The 17,071-nt window shown below is 48.6% G+C and overlaps 1 protein-coding gene across 1 annotated transcript in view; it reads left to right on the plus strand.

Annotated features, from left to right (window-relative positions):
• Positions 1-17,071, plus strand: part of LOC137431142 (glutamate receptor 3-like) — a 152,358-nt gene that overhangs the window by 35,990 nt on the left and 99,297 nt on the right. The gene's annotated exons all lie outside the window — the stretch shown is intronic.

Consider the following 17,071-nt stretch of genomic DNA (forward strand, 5'->3'; position numbering starts at 1 on the left):
GAATGTCCCATCCAGGGAGGTTGGTGACAGTGCCATGGGCCTTAAACTTCCTGATAACATTGTGTACGGTGGACACAAGAACATCAAGGTCTCTGGAGATGGACGTGTAGTCTTGAGATTGTCCATGCTTGGCCACAATCTTGTCTGACCTCCTCAGACAATTCTCTAGTTTTCTTTCTTTTCTCCATGTTCATTGTACACACAGTGACACAAAACAGCAGAATGACTGCTTTTCTCTATTCAAACTGATTGAATGAGTTATTTTTATATTGTAGGCAACTGCTACTCACCACAGGTGAGTTCAATTCCAAGGTAAAGGAGAATCACCTGCTTGAAATCCAATATTATTTCAAACAACTTCTAAAAGGTACCAATAATATTGTCCTGGACATTTTAGGATTTCTGTGTGGAATAAGCTAAGATTTAGTAATTTTTTCAGCTTTTTTGTTTTGCTCCACTGCAAACTAAAGAAATACATATGTGGATACCAAACTATGTTTTTATTTCAACAATTTTCTGGAAGAAATGGTGAATTATTTGAAAAAAGTGCAAGGGTGCCAATATTTTTAGCCACAATATTTATTTTAGCCAAAGGTGCCAATTATACATATATATATATATATATACAGTTATACACAGTGATTGCAGAATAGGATAGAAAAATAGATGAGGAAATTTTGAGACATACGAAAGAAGGAGATAACGGCAAGGGTCGAAAATGTTACCAATTCTTCATATGTGACCTGTCGACTATTATGTCACGGCTTAGTTTGTGGTGTAAGGAAGGTGAGATGGAATGCAGAGAAGTGAGACCTTTTGGATATGGACTTCTTCTAAAGTGAGCCAATATAAGTGCAAGTTTAGCCATCTGATAATGAGTCTGTTGGATGAGTACAGGGTGTTTCAAAAAGAGTGATACAACTTTAAACGTTTATTTACAAAGAAACAGAAACCTCAGGAACGTGAACCAAACATTTCTTGAAAGCTTATGACATGGTATTTTCTATCACCGATTGCTATTGCAGTAAGTCATTCCTAGAGTTATTGAGAGGCCAAGGTCTGAAATTGGCATTTACGCAAAATCCTTGTAATTGACGTTCTCGATGTCAATTGTCAATGCGCCCCTCCGCGGTTCAGACAGGCATTGATCCTGACTCCAAAGTTCTGTCCAACCTTCCTGTAGGTCTCATGTGGTTCTGCCCCCCCCCCCCCCCAAAATGTTGTTGTGGTTGTTGATGGCACCGTTCAAGTGGAAATGGGCTTCATCACTGAACTGCATCAGGTTGATCCAGTTTGGGTACCGCTCCATCCTGTCACTGAGCCAATTGCACATATCAAGTCTCCTTCTCATGTCATCTTGACTCAGTTTATACCTAATAAAGATGATGTATGGGAAAAGCTTCAGTTCCTTAGTGAGGATACGCCAGACTGATGATGGTTTAATGCCCAGCTCCTGGAAGCACCAGCAGTGGGACTTCTTGGGACTATCCACTGCAGAATCCCGCACTGCGTCGATGTTGGCTTGGCTCTTGGTTACTGATGCTGGCCTGCCACTGTTGCCCTTGCTCTGGTTGTGCACTGGACCCTTGTGCTCAAAATGTTTCACGATACATTGAATGGCACAATTTGTGGGTCCATCACCTGTTCTGAGGTCGTATTAATGGCTGAACCTCCGGCGGGTGTCGACATATGATTTGGTCTCATACCACAGAGCCACCACTTTTGTGTTCTGTTCCACTGTCAATGGCATAGTTGAGCTAGAAATCTCAGGCAACAAATACCACGATAACACCACCAAACCCTGAAAAGGAAAACGGTATAGGTCAAAAAACTAAGAAATAGCAGGAAGTCAAAGTTGTATCAATCTTTTTGAAACATCCTGTAAGTAAAGCGTTGCTACAATGTCTTCATTTGTGTGGGTTTGATTCCCATGACTCTCTGCTGGGAAGAAGGGGAGGATTTCTGCACCCTGTGATGGGGTGGTGTCCTATCGAGGATTGGTTCTTACCCACGGAAACCTTCACGACCTGTCATGGTTGTCCTGACGCTCTCAAGAATATGGGCCTCCACCAATTGTTAATGACAAATCCCATGTCCCAATTCCCATGGCCTAGGTTTCTCTTGATGATGTAATGTTTGACAAAATCTGAAAATCGATTTGGTAAACAGTTTGGTCCCGCCATGTTATTGGTGTGTTCAAAAAGAGACTTGTACTTGAACAACCTTCTGAGAATATACAGTTATATGGTTTCTAGATGCTGCGCAGTATTATTTAATATTACTGATGAATGTCATGGTCTTATTTCACCAATAATGCCATGTAGTGCCACGAGTTAATTGGTGGTCATTTTTATTAAAAAAATTCGTTCTGGGAGATACTGGCGCTGATGACCATTACAAAACCCATTACAATTCTGGGAGATACTGGTTAATCTCCAAGACATCGAAGCTGCAATAAATAGTCTTTCGGGACCCATGGAGCCATCTGCTTATCCTCCATGCAAACAATGGAACTTGAAATCTTTCCACCCTTTATCCCTCTATTCGCTCCTCTCATATTCGATCCTTTGTCCCCTTTCCTCCCCATCTCCTCTTTTAACCCATCTCCCCCACCAATAGCCACACACTGCCCCTCATAGCTCTAAGTGTTGTTTTGGATGAGCAGATTGAACGAAGCAGAAGACTCAATGCCATGTATAATCTGTAATGTATTCATTCATCCATCCTTCCTGCGTCATTTATTCTGCTTCTTTCCTTCAGACCCTGTCTGTTTGACTCTCCTCTGTTTTTCTTTATAATCAAACAAGTTACAATCCTAGAGCTACAACAGCAGGTAGTCTTGTGAAGGGTTTTGTATGGCCATAGTGTTGCTTCATTTAGACCAGTCTCTCAATTATTTCAAGTAAAACTAGAAAGCATCTGAAGATGCAAAGCCCGTCAGCATTCATTTGTATTCAGACGTCTTTTCCTTCTTCTGTATGCTCAAAATAACGAAAACAGTTTAAACAAGCGTTACGCCGAGGTCCCCCGTCGGTGAAGTGATGTGAGTTGACAAAGTGGAAGACGCAAGGTGGCCATCTTGGATTTTGACGTGGCGACCCAGTTTTCAATAGCGCTCTCCCTTATGCGTAGATACACCCACACACCAGATTAGAAGTTAGTAGTTCGTTTATATTTCAAGATATTTCGCTCACAAGGTTCAGATATATATATGGTGGCGGCCATCTTGGATTTTGACGTGGCGACCCAGTTTTCAATAGCGTTCTTCCTTATGCCTAGATACACCCACACACCAGATTAGAAGTTGGTAATTCCCTTATTTTTCAAGATATTCATCTCACAAGGTTCAGACATATATATGGTGGCGGCCATCTTGGATTTTGACGTGTCGACCCAATTTTCAATAGCTTTCTTCCTTATGCATAGATACACCCACACACCAGATTAGAAGTTGGTAATTCCCTTATTTTTCAAGATATTCCGCTCACAAGGTTCAGACATATATATGGTGGCGGCCATCTTGGATTTTGACGTGTCGACCCAATTTTCAATAGCTTTCTTCCTTATGCATAGATACACCCACACACCATATTAGAAGTTGGTACTTCGCTTATTTTTCAAGATATTCCGCTCACAAGGTTCAGACATACATGGCATCAGACATACTTGGCGGCGGCCATCTTGGATTTTGACGTGGGTTGCACCCACACACCAAATTAGAATTCGGTCCTTCGCTTACGCACACACGCACGCACTCACGCACGCATGTCCGCACACACGCACACACACACGCACGGACGCACACACGGACGGAGAGGAAAACCATAGTCCCCCTTTCGCTCCGCGGCGCGACGGGCGACAAAAAAAATACAACATTAAAATTGATGATTTATGCAGACTTGACTCTGAGCTTTAGATCTAAAAAAAATAATCAGCTTATAAATTTTGATTGGTGAACCAATTCAGTGACCTAATATGAAAAATCTTAGAATTTCAGGGCAATTGGACAAAAATTGTCAATGTTATGCAACTTTGACCTTTGGATATAAAAAAAAGCAATTGACTCCTACCTTTTGATTAGTGAACCAATTCAGTGACCTGATATTTAAAAAAATCTTTTTCGGGTTAAAAAGATTCATGTTAATCGGGTGAAAATTGGTGGTTTTACGCAACATTGACCTTTGACCTTTTGATCTAAAAAAAAAAAAGCAATGGGCTTGTAGCTTTTGATTGGCAAACCAATTCATTGACCCAATATTGAAATTCCTAAAATGTCAGGTCAATCGGGTGAAATTTGATCATTTTATGTGATGCTGACCTTTGACCTTTTGACCAAATTTTTAATTTGCCTTCTTTGTATTGTCATAATAAAGTTTTGTTGAAAATTTGATGACAAAACTCAAATGGTAAATTTAAATTTCAGGTGAATTGGATGAAAATTGATGATTCTATGTGACGCTGACCTTCTTTTTTTTTTTTGTATACAAGATCGAGGCTCGTGAGAGAGCGACGTGAGAGAGCTGACCTTTAACATTTTGACAAAATTATGAATGTCTTTTCCGTATTTATGATAAATGAAGCTTTTTTGAGCATTTGATGCATCAAGTGACAGACACACACGCACATGCACACCCACAGACAGACAGACAGACACACAGAAGTGATTGCAAAACCCCATCTTCTGCTATGCAGGGGACGAACTAAATATAGGGGCAGACATTCTATTCTGCCAATTGGCAGATTTTCACGTTTTTGCCTCTGGTGTGGTCGATCTGAGTATTTTAATTAAGACAACCCTGCCTCCCTCCCTTGACAGCTTGGTAATTTGAGTTATAATGTAAGGTCCTTTTTTTAAACGTTGATGCATTTTCAGAGTTTTTCAATTGTAGTCATTTATTTCTTCACTAGTTATTACCTCCGTCACCGAAGGTAGACAGAGGGTATCTTTTCGCCCCTTTTTGTCTGTCTCCTTATCTATCTGTCTGTGAGCAGGACATCTCAAAAAATTGTGGACGGATTCGGACGAAATTTGGTGGCCAGGTTGGATGTCTGATAGGGACGAATTGATTCGATTTTGGTTCAGGTCCGATTCCAGATCCTGCTTTTCATTGGGATACAAAACGTAAACCGTTTAGCTTGGTGGAGGTCTGTGCTCTCCCGGGTGCTGTGCTGAGTACTTGTTGTTTACAGCGTTTTTATTTCATCCTCATAAACACGTCTAAGATATATCATCTTGTATATCTTGATGATGAAAAACCGTATTAATATGGTCTAATCAATAATAAAGGCAATGTTCCTTTTCAACAGAATGTGGAAAATATATTCATGACTTGTGAATGGGCCAAACATGTCACTACTGCTCCAATTATTTTAATGGTGTTCATTAATCAGTATCCTAGGACTGGCAGGCCATCTTAGAGAGGTGTGCACTCACTAGAGCTGCTTAGCCTGGGTTCTGATGTCGACCTAGTTGTAAACCGTCACCCTGGCGTTTCGCATACAGGGTGAGGCCTCGACGTGTGCCGGAGGTCCCTGCCGCCAGCACATGTTGATGGATGTTAAAGATCCCACTGTGACTTTCGCGAAGAGTAGGCGAGCGAGCACCGTAGCTAAATTTAAAATTCCTGCCCAAATTCCCTCCAGCCGAACGTCAGGTCTGGCCAGGCAGTTTGCGAAAGACAGGCCAAAAGTCTTCCCCCTGAATGACCCCACCAGAAGATGGGAAAAATTGGGGCATTAAGGGTAGTGTCGCCATGAGTCAGTTTCCCGACTTGAACCCTTGGCAGGGTAATATGGACCCTTATTTGTACTCTAAAGATCCTACTTTATTCCTGACATAGTGATGCACATCCACAGCAGTACCTCAAGCACAGCACACAGTGGCAAGACGAACACACCAGAATTGCGTATCCGGCAGTGCTCCATCATTGACCTGAATAACCATTGCATTGACCCAAAGTACTTCTGCAATGTAAGCAGAGGTGGTAAGGTGTGGTGTGTCTGCACTGCCACCTGGAATTGACCGTGCCAGACAACAAGCCTTTCAAATCAGGCTTCTTTGATACATCCCGATTGGAAGTTCGCCCAGACCAAAGATTGTCGCCGTAGTTTGTGAGCGCCTCCAGAGACACCAATTTGATGATCTGCGAAACACAAGATTTACAATCCTGCTTATTTCTCTCGTCGATCCAACAACTACCTCCATGCAAATACAAAAACTGCACTCCTTAGATCATTCGTCAAGCTAACTCCACCAGACATGGATTCATTGTACGAGCCTCGACTAAGTATCCAAAAAAACCCAAAAAACTACCGGATTTCAGGAGGCGTAATGAAGCGTCACCAGGTAACGGTTCATTCCTCCGGTTGCAAGGCGGTGGTCTGCTCTGCAATCGTATTCCCATTAATGCCTCAATTCTTGTGCCGAGCTGCACAAAATGGATGACAGAAAACCATGACCTTTTCAGCAAAACGAAAGATGAAATATTCTCCGCCATCTTCCGGTGTGTTTGACATTCTTATAATTTGCAGTGGTAAATCCGGGCATGGTGTTTCATTCAATTCTGTTAATTTTGTGCAGTTACTTTAAAGTTTCCTTCTTGAAATGTCGCAAGGAGATGCAGATAAAGCCCCTTTCCTCCAACATACCTGCATAGCATACCACCATATCTACAGCACCGTGAAATCCTTCCTTTGCCTCTTTGCCTCCTGTAACACTTGCCAGACCATTGCCGAGTGTTCAATGCATCCTGGTGATCCAGGTATTCCTGCCTTCTGCACAGAACCACCCACAAAACCATTCCCTCTGATGAAGCCTGAGAGCCGTGCCGCAAAGACACTCATCAGTATCTTCCCATCTACATCGAGCAATGATATTGGTCTAAACTGCTCCAGTGTCACAGCCTCCTCCTGCTTTGGAATATAAACTCCTTCCGCCCTAGTCCATTGACTGGGCACCACTCCTTGCCCCCATACCACCTTCAGGGCCTTCCACAGATACTGCCTGATGCCTACACAACTCTTAAACACCTTGTATGGCACTCCACTTGGTCCTGGAGCCGATGCCGCCCGTGCCTTCCTCAAAACGGCCTCAACCTCAGACATCTTTGGCTCATATATAGTAAATATATATTGTAATATATATATTGTAAAGGATAGCACACTGAGCAGTAAAATAATTTAAATTCTTTATTAATAGCCTGACGTTTCGAGAGCAAACGAATTCTCTTCCTCAGAGGCGTTGAGTGTGGTGTTAACCGTTAAGTTCCGTTGGGGACGGTTCACGTGATGGATTGGTCCAAGTCCTTGCCAATCACAGAGCTTTCGTGCATTCAAATGACTCTGCCGTTTTTGACGTTGTAATTGATTGCACAGTGCTTTGTAAGTGGGATGTAAGTCGTTGTCAGTTGATGGAGTTTTCATCAGAGTACCAGGCCTCGATAATCTCACGGTTCACTCTCAAAGATCCTGTGCCAAGGATCGTGGTCTGATTCCATGAGAATGTGTGTTGGTGTGTGCGTATGTGTGTCGCAACCAATGACAACCTGTCTTGTCGTCTTACAGCACATTGGTGCTCAGTTAGCCTTGTGGTTAAGAGTTTGGATGTTTGGCCCACATAATTGGCTTCACAATCTTCACATTGTATGTTGTCGATGACATTTTTTCTGTCAAATTTGTTCACCTGGTCTTTTGGTGACAGCTGTGCTCATAAGGATGTTTGTGGTTTGTGGGTGATGTTGATGTTGTATTCACGTAGAATGCGGCTTGTGGTTTCAGGAGCGTGTTGTATGTATGGAAGTGCCACCGTGTGTGGAGGTGTGATTGCATTGTTGTTGTTGTAGTTGGATTTCCGGCGACAAGATTTGATAAATGCATTTGGGTAGTGGTTTTCTCGCAGTAATTGAGTGACATGCAGCGTTGTTCATGGTCACTGCAGTGTGTTTTCGCACGATCTACTAAGCTGCAACCACAACTTCTTTTGTGGCAGGTGGGATGCCCACTACGGTAATTCAACACTTTGTCTGTGTTATTAGGTTTATGGTACACCTGCGTGTGTTGCCTGCCATTTCCGTCTCTGGAAAGATGTACATCCAGGAATGGCAGAGATCAGCCTGTTATACTTTACATGTGAATTGTATTGCTGGCCATGTTGAAATTATCTTTGTGTCGAAACGGTCAACATCCGCCTTCTTTATGATCAGGAATGTGTCGTCAACGTACCGCAGCCACAACCTCGGAGAAGGCTCACCATGTAGTGTTACATCTTCAAAGCGTTGCATCACCAATTCGGTGATGAGCCCTGAGATGGGTGAGCCCATCTGGGTTCCTTCATGTTGATGATATATGCTGCTGTCGAATACAAAGTATTGAAGGAGCTGGGGCTCCCACGTCGATCGGAAGAATGGACGCGACAAAAAGCTGGAATTCATCCGAGTTGCTTTAATCAAACCAAACACTCAGGCACTCTGAAAAGCCCGTTTATCGGGCAGCAATATATATACATATTATCCCGGAGCGTTTGCCCAGGAAAGGCGAGAGGGGGCGTGGCCCAGCGTCCTGGCTGCGGCCTGGCAAGTTGAGGGCGAGCCTGCCCGGGCATGCCAGGGCGTCCCGACCGAGGCCTGGCAAGTTGAGCGCGGGCCTGCCCGGGCGTCCTGGACGAGCCCAGCATGGTGATCGCTCCGCGTCCTTGATAGGTGCAAGGCGATTGTGAAAACCCAGCGGTAGCCGCTACACACGTCCCCCCAGAATCGACTTGCACCGGCAGGGTCAATTTGAGGGGGGTCCTGATGACCCGGCCGAAGCGACCCCTGGCGGGTCGTGGGAGGGGGTCCGGTGTGGTGGTGGGCGGTCGAGTGGGGGGCACCGTGGACGGGGGGCGGCCTCGCCGCGGCGGAAGGGCCACCCGTGGTGGGTGGTCGACGTCCATGTGCGCCGGCTTGAGGCGGTCCACCGCAATCCGGTCCGACCTGCCGCCGATGTCGATGACGAACGACTTGTCGTCCCGTCGCAGCACCCGGAAGGGCCCGTCGTACGGCGGCCGGAGTGGCCCCCGATGTGCGTCGTGACGCACAAAAACATACTCCGCTGTGCGAAGTGCTGGGGGGACGTAGGACTGGGGGTCACCGTGGTGGGATGTTGGCACGGGGGCAAACCGTCGGGCGGCCTCCTGGAGGTCCGAGCGCTGGTGAGCTGCGGACCAGGGACTGGTAGCGTCGGGCACGAATTCGCCCGGGACGCGTAGCGCCTGGCCATAGACAAGCTCGGCGGTGGATGCCTGGAGGTCCTCCTTGGGGGCCGTGCGGAGGCCCAAAAGGACCCACGGCAGCCGGTCGGCCCAACCGCCGTCTTGAAGGCCGGCCATGAGCGCGGCCTTCATGGAGCGGTGGAATCGCTCGCACAACCCGTTTGCTTGGGGGTGGTAGGCCGTAGTACGGTGGAGCTTGACGCCCAGGTTGCGGGCGACCGCGCCCCACAGCTCGGAGGTGAACTGTGGTCCGCGGTCTGACGAGATGTCCGCCGGTGCGCCGAAGCGGGCGACCCAGGTGGCGATGAAAGCCTGCGCCACGTCGGCGGTGGTGGTGGAGACGAGGGGAACGGCCTCCGGCCACCTGGTGGTCCTGTCCACCATGGTGAGCAGGTGTGTGAACCCCCGTGACGGGGGGAGGGGGCCCACCAGATCCACGTTGACGTGGTCGAAACGTGGTTCGGGCACGGTGAAAGGTGCCAGCGGGGCCTGGGTGTGTCGGTGGACCTTGGCCCGTTGGCAGGCCGTGCAGGTGCTGGTCCAATCACGGACGTCCCGACGAAGGCCGTGCCAGACGAATCGCGCCGACACCAGCTTCTGGGAAGCTTTCCGGCCCGGGTGGGAAAGGCCGTGGAGGGAGGCGAAGATGCGGCGTTGCCAGGTGACGGGCACGATGGGGCGAGGCTGGCCTTGGGAGACGTCACAGAGCAGGACAGTGTCCGCGAAGGGGATGTCGGCCAGGCGGAGGCCCATGTCCGCCGCCCGGAGGGCTTGCACCGTGGTGTCTGTGGTTTGGTCCGCCGCCATAAGCGCAAAGTCCACGCCCAGGTGGACCGCGTTCGCGCTGGCCCGGGAAAGACAGTCGGCCACGGCGTTGTTTTTGCCGGCGACGTGCCGGATGTCCGTGGTAAACTCCGACACGGCGGAGAGGTGGTGCTGTTGGTGGGCCGACCACGGCTCCGTGACCTTGGCCATGGCGTAAACCAACGGCTTGTGGTCGACGAATGCCGTGAAGGGTCGGCCCTCCAGGAGGTGGCGGAAATGGCGGATGGCCAGGTGTAGACCGAGGAGCTCCCGGTCAAACGTGCTGTATTTGAGCTCGTTCGGCCGGAGCTGCCGGCTGAAAAAAGCGAGTGGCTGCCAAACCCCGTTCACCCATTGCTCATGTACGGCGCCCACCGCGTAGTCGGAGGCATCCGTGGTGAGGGCGATGGGAGCGTTGAGCACCGGGTGAGCGAGCAGTGTTGCGTAGGCGAGGGCCCGCTTTGAGCTTTGGAAGGCCGCATCCATTGCTGCGGACCAGGCGATGTCGTGCTTGGCCGGCTTGCCACGGAGGGCTTCGTAGAGGGGCCGCATGAGTTGAGCAGCGCGGGGCACGAAGCGGTGATAAAAATTCACCATTCCCAGGAATTCCTGCAGGGCCTTTATGGTGCGGGGACGCGGGAACGTGGTGATGGCCTCGACCTTGGTTGGCAGCGGCACGGCCCCGTTCTTGGTGATGTGGTGGCCCAAAAAATCAACGGCCGTCGTGCCGAAGTGGCATTTGGCCGGGTTGACGATGAGGCCGTGCTCGCTGAGGCGCCCGAACAGTGTTCGGAGGTGGAGGAGGTGCTCGGCCCAGGACGTGCTGGCGACGAGGATGTCGTCCAGGTAAACGAAAAGGAACGGCAGGTCACGCAGCACGCCGTCCATCAAGCGCTGGAACGCCTGAGCCGCGTTCTTGAGACCAAACGGCATCCGCAAGAATTCGAATAAGCCGAACGGCGTGATGACTGCCGTTTTAGGGACGTCGGCCGCCCTGACAGGTACCTGGTGATATCCCCGTATGAGATCAATTTTCGAAAAAATGACCCGTCCCGCCAGACGGGCGGAGAAGTCTTGGATATGCGGGATCGGGTACCTGTCGGGGGTGGTAGCGTCATTGAGACGGCGGTAGTCGCCACACGGGCGCCATCCACCCCCCGGCTTTGGCACGATGTGCAGTGGCGAGGCCCACGCGCTATCGGAGCGCCGCACGATGCCGAGGTGCTCCAACGCGTCGAATTCGGCCTTCGCCACGGCGAGCTTGGCTGGGTCGAGGCGGCGGGCCCTGGCGTAGACCGGCGGGCCCGTGGTTGGTATGTGGTGCTCGATCCCATGCCGTACTGCGACGGCCGAAAACGTCGGCCGCGTGAGGGCCGGGAACTCCGTGAGCAGGCGAGCAAACTCGTTCGCCGCCGGGACGGCGCATGCCAGCTCGGTCGGCGCGGAGCTGCTCAATGTGCATACCAGGGAGCTGAAGGTTTCGGTGTTGATTAAACGACGCCGTTGGACGTCCACCAGCAGTCCGTGTGCGCAGAGGAAGTCGGCGCCTAGCAGAGCCATGGGCACGTTTGCGGTTACAAACGTCCAAGCAAAGCGTTGGCCGCCGAAGCAGAGGGTGACGTTGCACGGGCCGAAGGTGCGGATGGTCGATCCGTTGGCCGCAACCAAGGAGGGGCCGCAAACCGCGGATTGCCTGTCCTGGTCAGAGGCAGGTATGACGCTCAGTTGGGCGCCGGTGTCGCACAGGAAGCGCCGTCCGGACGCTTTATCCGTGATGAACAGTAAGTTGCCCGTGTGGCCGGCGCTCATGGCTGGTAATGAACGCCGGCCCGGCCGTTTCCCGGCCTGCCGAAGGTGCACGGGGGTCGGCATGTCCGGGCCTTCTGTCCGAACCTGGCATGATAGTAACACCACGCTTGGTCAGGTGGAGGCCCCGGTCATCGTGCTGGAGGTGGTCGGCTCGGTGTAGCGGCCGCCAATTGCGTCGGCAGTTCGGTCGTCGACCGTGCCGGGTGCTCGGGCGCCATGGGTGTTGCGTCGGACGGCGGTGGGTCCCATGTCGCCGCTGCGATGCGCTGTCCTGCGGCGGAGATCTTGTCGGCTTCTCTGGCAAGGGCCCGGGGATCTGTGATCGTCGTGCTTGCCAGGGCGAGGCGTACCGGGTTAGGCAGCTGACGGAGGAACAGCTCCCGGAACAGGAATGCCGGAGAGTGCTCGCCGAGCAGTGAAAGCATGTAGTCCATTCGCTCGGAAGGGCGCGTGTCGCCGAGCTCGGGCAGGTCGAGCAGGCGCCGTGCGCGCTCCGCCGATGGGAGGGCGAAAGCGTCGAGGAGAAGCTTCTTAATCGCGCCGTATTTGTCAGTGGCTGGCGGGCTCTCGAGGAGGCTCAGGGCGCGGGCCGCGGTGGCCGAACCGAGCGCTGCTACCACATGGTGGAAGCGGGTGTCGTCCGCCGTGATGCCTCGCAGGGCGAACAGGGAATCCGCCTGTGCGAACCAAACCGCCACGTGAGCCTCCCAGAAGGTAGGCAGTTTAAGGGCGACTGCCGTGTCCATGTCAGTAGGTCACCAATGAAGGAGCTGGGGCTCCCACGTCGATCGGAAGAATGGACGCGACAAAAAGCTGGAATTCATCCGAGTTGCTTTAATCAAACCAAACACTCAGGCACTCTGAAAAGCCCGTTTATCGGGCAGCAATATATATACATATTATCCCGGAGCGTTTGCCCAGGAAAGGCGAGAGGGGGCGTGGCCCAGCGTCCTGGCTGCGGCCTGGCAAGTTGAGCGCGGGCCTGCCCGGGCATCCTGGACGAGCCCGGCATGGTGATCGCTCCGCGTCCTTGATAGGTGCAAGGCGATTGTGAAAACCCAGCGGTAGTCGCTACAGTATGTTGATTTGAGGAAAAGTTGAATGAGTGTCATGAGATGACCAGAGCTGAGGTGGCTGTTGCTAGCTAGGTCTTCGTCATTGGTGATGTATTGTTCTGAAATGTAATCTCCATCAACCGACACATTGACTTACACCCCACATACAAAGCACTACGCAATCAATTACAACATCAAAAACGGCAGTCATTTGAATGCAGGGAAACCCTGTGATTGGCAAGGACTTGGACCAATACATGACGTGAACCGTTCCCAATGGAACTTAATGGTTTCACCACCACACCACACTCAACGCCTCTGAAGAAGAGAACTAGTTTTCTCTAGAAACGTCAGGTGATTAATAAAGAATTTAAATTAGATATATATACTATATATATATTATATATATAACCGAAAAACACGGTCCGTGAAGCCGTGAGGTGGTAAAGCTGTGTGACTATATATCTATTAATTACGTACGTCAATTAATGACATACTGTTGGAATATAACTTTCGACCCTCTGGACTGGTGAGACCCCTTATACCTTTGAAGACCCTTTAAGTCCTTTAAGACCACAAAGGCCCTTAAAGACCTCAAAAACACAAAATACCCTAAAAGAGGCTCAGAGGACCCAAAAGACCCAAAAGACCCCGAATATCCCAAAGACCCAAATTACACCAAATACCCAAAAGACCCTGAAGACCCAAAATAACTCAAGGACCCAAAAGACCCATTGCACCAGCTTGGACCCTTGTCCATTTAGAGCTTAACACCACTTGGACCTTTTTTTATGACAAATAAATTACCAATAAATGAAAAATCACTTATAGGGCGACACTTGGCAAAAGAGAACAAAGTAGAATGGCACTCAGTAGGGCATCCCTTTGACCTCACAAATAATTGGTGGTTGAATGATGTGACCTGACATTCAAATCGTCTTCAATTTTTAAGTTAATCAGATGAAAATTGACAATTTTAGAAATCTGGCCTATGTTGACCTTTTGGCCTATGCTGATCTCAAAAATAGTTTGTGGTTGAATGCAATTAGCTGATATGTTCATCCAATTCAAATTTCAAGTCAATCGGATGAAAATTGAGGATTTTAGAAATTTGAAAAGGTTGTTAACCTTTTGGCCTAAGTTGACCTTTTGGCCTATGTTGACCTTTTGGCCGATGTTGATCTCCAAAATAGTTGGTGGTTGAATTCAGTTAGCTGATATGTAAATCTTATTCAAATTCCAAGTCAATCAGATGAAAACTGAGGATTTTAAGAAATGTGAAAAAGAGTGGTTGACCTTTGACCTTTGTTGATCTTTTGACCTCAAAAATATATGGGATATTGTCGGACCACAAACTCTACCATTTGGTGAAGTTTCGGGAAGATCGGTTTAAAATTGTGACCTGTAGACAAGTATAAGTGAGCAGACAGACAAACAAGGAAACACACACACACACACGCACACACACACAAACCAGAGTGATCAGCATACTTGTCAAAAACTTCTTTTTTTTTGCTAAGTAATAATATCACCAATATTACAAATTCATTTGAACAAAATAAATGTTTGTATTATGATTGGGGTCATTATCTCATGACAACACAGCAACTCAAATTCAGTCAGGTCATTATCCTCAGTTAAAACAAGCCCGTGTCTCTGCAGCGACGTGTGGTGAGGCAAGCGGGGCGAGCCGATTCACGCTAGTTGTATTCAATAAAATTAATTGCTCCTTCTTTCTTTTCAGATCAGTGAAGGCAGCAATATTGCCAAAAGATGAGAGAGCAGAGCTTGGTTTTATTTTTCATTACGAGTTTCCAAATGGATGGATTGGACAGCGAGCGGTCCTCCTGTTGAATGGCCTCCTAGGTCACCAGACTTTACACCTCTTGATTTATTTCTGTGGGTGCATCTCAAGTCAGTCAGTCATCTATGTTTAGTGTTGAACATCCCAAAAACATTGAACAATTGAAATAAATAATCATATCTGAGTTTGCAAAGACCAATATTGAGATGCTAAGAAACGTCCAAACATCATGCGTACTTACAATCGAAAAGTGGCCGCAAATGAAGGGCGAACAATTATAACATTTAGTATAAACCAGTGGTAATCTCGCAGGGTAATAAATTATTAAGTAATCTTTACTATGAGAAATCCTGTTTTTAGTCCTTTCATATATTAGTATACTAGCAGAAGTACCCGACATTGCCGGGCGGGGGAGGGGAGGGGGAGGGGGAAGGGGAGGGGAACGGAACGGGGGGAGAGCGAGCCCCTTGGTAAAGCGAGCGATTTTTTTTTTCATAGCGTCATAGCGTCATAGCGTTCATAGGGTCCATAGCGTCATCACGTGATCGCTCTGAGCGAATCAGCACCCACCTGCTCTGATTCCGTTGATTCCGTGTGCTGAAATGCGCTGAGGTAAATATAAATAAAAAATATGGATCGTCAAATATTTTGAGTTCGGCCATGTTCGTCCCAGGCTCAATGGCCATGTCTATGCCAAATATCAAGCACGTAAGCCTCTCCGTTTAGGAGTCTATCGGTAACATTACACACACACACACACACACACACACACACACACACACACACACACACACACACACACCAACTGTGTTTTATATATATAGATATATATTTTACTTTATACTACGGTATCCCTTTTTTAGGCGGTGTATAGGCAACGAAGCATTGCCTCACATGCTCCCAGAAGTTTATGCTTTAGCAATGTAAAGGTAGGGCATGGCGATTTTGATTATGACAGGTTCGTCGGCCTGAACTGCATGAAAATCAAAATGCCGGAGGGTGGAGTCAGCCTTCCTACCAATGACGTTGTTGTGGGTGGAGTCAGGCCAGCTGTCCAACCAATGGGCAGAAAGAGAGAAACAGATGGACAGAAAACTGCCGCTACTTGAATAAATAGATAACTACGTAGCACATGACTTTTGGGCCGCCTGTATGTACGAGTACAAGCTCAACCATGAGCTTTGGAGGATCAGATCATAAACCAAGCTCTATACGGTCGTTGGTGCTGCGGAAGTAGTTTTTTATATTTTTTTGGTATACAAGATCGAGGCTCGTGAAAGAGCGAACATTAGTTACACAGAAAGACAAACCGACATATAAAATATATAACATCGGGAGCGGTAGACAAGATGGGGAGAGAGGGGGGAAGGACACAAACACAACATTTGAGAGCAGGGACCGAGAGACATCGAGAGATCTGTGGGAGGGAGAGGGCTTTGGGGGGGAGAAGCATGGGAAGGGGGGGGGTGGGGGGGAGAAGCATGGGAAGGGGGGGGGGGGGGTGGGGGGGTTTCTTATAGTTTCTATGGCAACACAACACTCCAACAAAGGAACTGATGGGAGGAATTTGTTCAGTGTGCCGGCGAGAGCTCGCCTACTCTGAAAACGCCTCCCGAACGCATGCACGACCCCTGATTTATCGGGACCTATTATATATATTCATCGCTGGCCATTCCATATCGGCTCCATCGGTGCTCTTTTTAATGAATACTAGTGTTGAATCACCCCAAATTTAATTGATCCATTTTCTCGATGAACATTCTGACAGTCGCATGTCGATACATCATGGAGTCATGCGTCCTGCTTGGATCGAGTTCCCAATAATGGAGAGCATTTCGAGAGAAACTGCTCAAATATTGCCGCACACTTGCGGAACGGTCGGTCGGTCGAGACTCGCAGACTCCTTAGCATTTCACGTTTCCATGGTAATCACAGTTGCCACGGCGATTGAGGTTCCGTATTTTGATGTGTCTCAGCTGCGTGGAGGCACGTGTTGCTGTGTGGGCGAGATTTGCTTGCAGAATTAGTACCGTGTGATTGGGACGGAGAGCACCGAGTGTGGATGTGAGGGGCTCACGGGCAGAGCCACCTGAAAGGATTCACGTAGGAGGTGGATGTCGTCCAGGGAATACTGTCTGTAGGTTTGTTTGGGATTTTGATTCCAGGGAATATGTAGGTGTGGTTTGGATTTTTGAGTCCAGGGAATATGTAGGTTTGTTTGGGATTTTGAGTCACGGGAATATGTAGGTTTGTTTGGGATTTTGAGTCACGGGAATATGTAGGTTTGTTTGGGATTTTTTAGTCCAGGGAATATGTAGGTTTGTTTGGGATTTTGAGTCACGGGAATATGTA

Source organism: Myxine glutinosa, chromosome 7, assembly GCF_964187855.1.
Source record: "Myxine glutinosa chromosome 7, kmMyxGlut1.1, whole genome shotgun sequence".
In the NCBI taxonomy this organism is placed as follows: Eukaryota; Metazoa; Chordata; class Myxini; order Myxiniformes; family Myxinidae; genus Myxine; species Myxine glutinosa.